Raw genomic sequence first — 5318 nt, 5'->3', positions numbered from 1 at the left:
ATTTTTTTTTTTTTTTTTTTTTTTCACGCAAAGCATTCTGTCTTAGGAGTTGCCATGAAAGAAGCTAATTTGAATAGCACATCATTATGAAATCTCCCCAAGCCTATGTTGGTACAGCTGCATCAATTGCCCCAGCCTCTGGACCTTAATTCATATCCATTCCTTACATCAAACTAAGGGCTAAGTTTTAGAGTGTTGATTCTCAGTAATTTGTACTCACTTGCTGACTCTAAAACCTACAAAACATAAAACATAGCAAATTTTTGTTTTTCTTTTCCTTATTCAAAGGATAAATATTGATTTTTTTTTTAGCCATTTGGGTCATTTAGGCAAAATTCCTTTTTCCCAAATTAACAAAGGAGTGGAATAAAAATTGACTTGCGACTCCCCCAAGCCTCCACTTCCTAAATAATCTGAAGTTCGTAGCAGAACAGCTGTGTCCCCAGACCCGCAGTGCACACCGCTGAGTCCATGAGGGACAGACTCAGCACCCAAGAGCTACATGTACATTTAACAGGGCGTGGGCCAAACAAAATCGCTCAGAAAGTAAAGTGCTCTAAAATGGAGCAAGTTGAAGATGCTAAAGCACTATGAATGTACGGAATTATGATACAGCTACTAGGGGGACTGGAGGCCTGCCCCCCACACAAGCCTCAAACCGTCTTCCTTAAACTTCCTGAAATGCCACCATTAAACACATGAGAATTTAAATTAGCAAATTCTCCTAATGAAAATATTTTTTCAGTGATTTCAATCACTTGGGGATGCTAGAATATTTTGAGAATCAAATGAAAGTGGTGGCTCCTTTCTACCGAATAAGGGACGTAGATCCCCAAATAGAGAATCTTGCATGTAATTTTAGGGGTTCATAAATCCCAGGTTAAGAGACCCAACTCCAGTGTCAGCTGACGTAATCAGATATTTTCTCTCAGTATGTAACTGAGATAAACACATTGACAGAGAAGACGAGTGGGGGAACGGGGGTGGTGATGGAGGAATGAGGTCCCTGAGCACATACGGAGCAGAGGACAGGTTTTCAGGAGGACAGATGGGCAAAAAAGAAACTCTACTTCATACATATCTTAGAAGCAACTGGTCACGTACGTAATGTGCTTTTAAAAAAGTTCTGTTGTCATGATTACTATGACATTACTTTTTTCATTGAAGTATTATTGATTTACAATGTTTCAGGTGTACAGCAATGTGATTCAGTTATACATATATGTTTATACATAATGTGTATATATACATATATAATGTATACATATACAGCTATATATTCAGTTATACATATATGTATATATGTGTGTGTGTGTATATATATGTATATACACATATATATTCTTTTTCAAATTCTTCTCCATTATAGGTTACTACATGGTATTGAATATAGTTCCCTGTACTATATAGTAGGTCCTTGTTGTCTATCTATTTTATTTATAGTAGTGTGTATCTGTTAATCCCAAACCCCTATGACATTATTTTTATACGGATTTTTCAGATGATGACATTGAGTCGAAGAGAGGGTTTCTGCCCAGGCACTCTGTGAATCATTGGTAGGGCAACATTTATATTCCCTGGTTGTTGAGTTAAATCACAAGCAGTCAAGAGGTGATCCTAAAATCATAGCCGGACGAGGAATCTGCCTGTGCTAACCATTTGTGCATCTTAACAGAAACAGAGTAATTGAGAGGGAAGAGAGTGGACATCTTCACTGCACTTCCTTTTTCTAATGAGGCTGTCAGAGTGCAGGGGCGGTAGTAATAGTAGCAGTGCATGATGCTGAATTTTATCTGTGAAGAGAGGCTTCTAGGAATACAACAAAATATTACGTTTGTATGCTTTAGGATAAATTACTGAAGAGTCATAAATCCTGTGCTTTGTATTTTCTTATTTTTTCAGACACAAAAAGATTACCTTGAAAGACATTTAAAATCAGAGAGCTTGGACGAAGCTAAAGGTTCCCTGGAAGTTATGCCCAGGAACTGACATCACAGCATTAACCCTTATCTTTAAACTCGGGTCATCCCTGTTACTGCATTGTCTAAATGTACCAGAAGCTTCTTTTCTTTCTTTTAAAGATTTAGACTTTTAAAAAGAATTTTACAAGTTCAAAGCACAGAGCACTGCAACTCTGCCAACTTCTGATATGTTCCACCTTCCCCCGGCCAGTGGAGACTGAGAACCTTTCAAGACAGAAAGAGTTCGATATGTGAAGAGAGTATGAAAGAAAAATCCAAAGAGGCTCAGAGCAGCAGCTGCCCTCCCTGAGAACTGTGGCTGGGAATTCAGCAGAGAAGGAGAGGCATGCCGCAAATAGAATTCTACTGAGAAGAAAAACCAAGGTTCCGTCTGCCTTGTGAAATTCCAGCCCGTGTCGGTTGGAAGTAAAGCCCATGGTGAATCCTTGGCCCCGAGGTAAATACAGAAGGACACAAAATTAAGAGCAACCTAAGCAAAGTGGGGAGTAATTTTCATGAAATGATAAGCCCTGTTGGGCTTAGATAGCCATTGAGAAGTGGAGAGAGTCAAAAGGAATGGATACATTGGGAGAAAGCGATCAAGACACACCTGTCAGAGAGGTGTCACATTGATTTAGACAGACTGTAATCTTTTTCCCTTTTTTAAAAAACACTGATGGAGTGGATAGTTTGATATCCACTCTGAAACTATCAATTTAACAGCCACTGAAGCACAGAGTAACGAGATGGCAGAGTTTTCCAGTCAGCCTTCAGGCTTGTTGAAAGTTCTACCCATGAAAGAACTTGAAATTGGAGGGAGGAGGGGATGGCTAGATGGTTTTTAAAAGGAACACAGACAAGACTTGTGCGATTCATCTTTTGCAATGAAGGGAAGTCTAAGACAAGGAATACAAAGTCTAGCGTGTTGTAAACCATAATTAAAGGAGATGTTAATCGAGACTCCACTTGGAGGAGCAAAAACTTATATTTATTCCCCTCCTATAGCTGAAACAGTTTTGTCTCTGCATAACTGCACTTCTTGGATTTTATTTGGGATTTAGAATGCTAAAATGGGATAGAATTGCTCTCCAGACCGGAAAGCCATAGACAGTCGGTACAAGTAAGTTAAATAGCCCCTGAAAATTCTAGAAAAGGCTCTGAAGCAAACCTTACTATTTCTGCAGGCGGGCCACCCCTCATTGTCATGTGGCAAATCTCAAGTAGGGCTGATGCTGCAATCTGGCCCTGCAGACACTGCCCGGTGACAGAGCCCTCTGACCACCTCGCTGAATAATTATAATCCCAGGGGAATGCTCACAAAGAGAAAGTAAGTGAAAAAAGAGAGATTTGAACTCCCCCAGAGAAATATCCTTCACACACTGATCGTGCCCAGGAGAAAACTGCTCCTTCACTGCCTGGAGAGAGCGACAAACAGTCTCACCAGGTTGAAGTGTGGCTGGGACGTCAAACAAAGCATGACTCTGGCAGCCTTCTTTAGTTTGCAAATAGAGCTGCTTTCAAGGAGTTCAACAAATGCTTTCTCCTACTTCTTTCTTTCAGGAACTATAGATTATGAGAAAGAGACCAGAGAACTAGACTTCTACTCTGGGATCTGGTTATCAGCAGCTGCCAGTATGCTTCAACTCACCACGGACTCCCGGAGGGACATCCCGCCAGTCAGTGATCCCACCCCACTAGCTCTGCTTCAGGGGCCAAGACATCACATTAAACCCACATCTCTGCAAGATCTTTTCATATCTATATGGAGTGAACCCAGATCTTCTGGATTAACCCAAGGCTCCATAAGGTCTTTATGTCTTTAGATAGCCATAGGTTAATCCAAAACAAAAACAAACAAACAAAAACCCCAAGAATATTCTATTCATTACATGATCCTTCTCTTAGGTTACCTTTGACTTTCCCTGCAACTGAGGTCTACACCTAGATATTCACCAATCTGATTACTTCCTCCTCAGGGTTGAGGTAGAATGACGGTGTGTGTAGGGTGAAGGGGATAGGGAGGACAGAGTCTAGTTAAGTACTAACCTAGGAGTGAAAGGACAGAGATTTCCAATTTCTTTATTTTTCTCTTCTGGTGATGTGCACAGAGCCCAACCCCTTCTTCTGCTACACAACATAACACACAACTTTTTAGAAAGAAAAAATATCTCATCCCGAATCTTTCCTTTTATACATCCTCATTATCACTGCCTTGGAACAGCAATACTGGATCGAAGGAAGTAGACGCAAGATATCTAGGAATTTGATTTAATATGACTTTTGGACTAATTGGTTGCAGGAGGTGGAGGAGAAGCCTGGAATCTAGGGTAACGTCTAGATTTCTGGCTGGGAAATTGTTTGGATGGCGGTACTATTACAGAGACTAAGGTTAAAGAAGGGAAATCAGTTTGGGGAAAGATACTGTGGTCAATTTTGGAATCTTTGAGCCTGAGGAATCAATGAACAGGTAAAGTTGTCTGTTAGGCTACTGGATACAGGCTCTGGGACTCAGAGGAGTTGTCTAGTGGAGAGAAGTAGACTTAGGGCTTATCGGCATAAAGGTGGGAGGATGAATGGGATCACCCAGCAGGAGTACGTAGAGTGAAAACACAGTTGGAGTTAGAAACTTCGGGAACACCAAAAGTACGGGGCAGGAAGAAGAAACCACAAACAAGGCATATTCATTAGAATAAGGCTAGCTACTCCAAATCTCAGGGTCTTAGCTAACAGAAGCTTGTTTCTCATGAAATATTTCCAATATATATATTCATAGTTAGTAGAGAACCTTCCATGTGGACATTTAAGAACTTCAGTTCCTTCCTTCTTGTGGCTTGGCCAGCTGGGGAAAGATATAGGGTAGAGGGTTAGATGGGAGGTTTGGGTGGCCAGGCTTGGAAGAGGCATATATCACTTCTGCCCACAGTCTGTTGAACAGAACTCCATTTCACGGCCACATCTAATTCCAGGAAAAGCTCGGAAATGTCATCTAGCTGTGTGCCCAGGAGGAAAGTAGAATGGACTTCCTTATATCTCCAGAACAGTCAGTGTTTATAATCTCATACTCTACCTACCCCCAAATCAGGGTTTCCTCCCCTCCTTCCATGGCCACTCTGACCATCCTGCCTCAACCCTCTATGACTTATTAGGTCCATTTGGCTATATCACCCTGTCCCTCTCTGTCAGGTCAATTTTGTCAAGAGTGAGGCACCAAGTGGGATCTTTCCTTTTTTCCCAGAACTGAAAAGTAGAGCCTCTACTGCTGAAAACAAAAAGCACAGAACAACCTGGGAGCTGCTTGCCTCCTTCCCTTCACCTCTTCCCACATTCAGAGTTCAGAATAGCCCCTCTCCCCTCATC

Source organism: Lipotes vexillifer, unplaced genomic scaffold (assembly GCF_000442215.2).
Source record: "Lipotes vexillifer unplaced genomic scaffold, Lipotes_vexillifer_v1.1 scaffold1533, whole genome shotgun sequence".
In the NCBI taxonomy this organism is placed as follows: Eukaryota; Metazoa; Chordata; class Mammalia; order Artiodactyla; family Lipotidae; genus Lipotes; species Lipotes vexillifer.
The sequence above is the reverse complement of the archived record's forward strand: the minus strand, read 5'-3'. Positions refer to the sequence as shown.